Below are 1732 nucleotides of genomic sequence, written 5' to 3'. Positions count from 1 at the left end.
GAGAGGATTAGTGAATCATCTCTCTCAAAGAGAGATATGAGTGATTTTGCAAGGGTTTGAGATTAGGAACAGCCGAGGCACATTGTCTTAACAACATGCACGATATTCCCATTTTTAAGCAAATCATTCTGTCTTGCTCCTTTTTTAATTTCTTGGGAAGGTACTAATGCAGACAGTCCTGGAGTGTTCTGGAAAGGAGTGCTTTGTGAGAATAGAGCAGTAAAACAAATCACAGGGACAGCGGTCTTTAAACTGAATAAGCTAGCAATTAATTGCTTTGAGGCTGGGTTCGAGATGCAGTTAGTTGTGCTAGGGACCCTTATGAAGCTTTGACCCCCGCCTAAAACAAAAATGAAAAACCTCATTACCTGAATGCTGGCTCACATTTCTAATATGCTAACTACTGAACTTTCAGCAACAACACTTAACCCTTTCAGGATAGTGACTCACTTCAGAGAATAGTGTCCTTGACCCACCGCATGATTCAAATACTTACTTGGCAGTTGTTTTACTGTGAAATGTAGTTTTTCAACTCAGGATGGGGTGGGACCTTGGGGGGTGCCAAAGCAGCATGCGCTCTATCCAACAAAATCTAGCTCTTCGGAAGGCCACGGAGCTTTATTGTTCCAGTACATGTACCTGGGAGTTTAATAATCAGTCTATGAGTCTAAGCAATAAGAGTTCCACTGAAAAGACAGCATTCCAAATCCTGAGTATCTCGAATTAACAGCTCAGAACTCACCATCATAGAGTGTGTTCCCCTCACCCCACCCCCAGGCAGCATCCACTCACCATGCTTGCTAGTCATGCCCTGTCAGCCCCCTGGGAGATAGAACTAAGAACCATCCCTCCCTCTAGCACACACACAAAAGGCTCTTTACCTTTCCTTCATTGCTTTCCTCCGGAAAGAGCAGATTCCCCAGTGGTTCTGCCAAAGGGCTCTTCAGGAATGAGCGAGGGCTCAAAAACCATTATCTACATCTCTTATAAGGCCTGGAGTATTCAGCATTTGGTCTGATTTCACTCAGCAAAACATTCAAATGCAGATGGAGAATGGAGCAACAGACATATTTTCATGGGCCAGTGTTTTGTTTAAAAATGAAGCTGGAGCCTATCACTGTGAAGCATTCACTACCTTGACCTGAACATTTGTTTTGGGCCGTTAGTCCAATCAATAAATGCATTTTGCATTTTTTTTTGTTGCTGTTGTTAAATGTGCAGTACCCTTGCAATGCAGTGAGTGGCCTCCAGAGGGATGAAACTGAGGATTTTCATTTAAAAAAAAAAAAGTTCCTGTTGGTTTCCCTAGGGACCCAATGCAGAAGGTTCATGGCTGAGAAGAGGCACTGGAGAGGGAGGGGCGGCATTCTCCACAGAGCAACTCCTGTAGTTTCAGCCCTGTGAGGAAATGCACAGGCACCTGAAGAGGTAAACCACCAATCCCTTTTCAGGGTGCAGACATTTCTGCCCAAAAGATAAAATGAACCTGGGGTCACACAGTAAATGATGGAGCAGCCTTCAAACCTTCCCTCTGGTTTCCAAACTCACACTTTGCTGTCCAGCCAACATGACAGCTGAACTTAACTCCATGGGCCTTCACGACCATAAGACGACTTCCGGCTCTGAATCAGCATTTCAGTTTAAGGCATCAGCCCTGGCAGGCCCTGATAAGGCTTTGACTCGACTCTTTGTTCTCCGTGGCCTTGGTAACACGTGGGAATAAAACTCACAT

Source organism: Talpa europaea (genome assembly GCF_964194135.1).
Source record: "Talpa europaea genome assembly, chromosome: 8".
Lineage (NCBI taxonomy): Eukaryota > Metazoa > Chordata > Mammalia > Eulipotyphla > Talpidae > Talpa > Talpa europaea.
The sequence above is the reverse complement of the archived record's forward strand: the minus strand, read 5'-3'. Positions refer to the sequence as shown.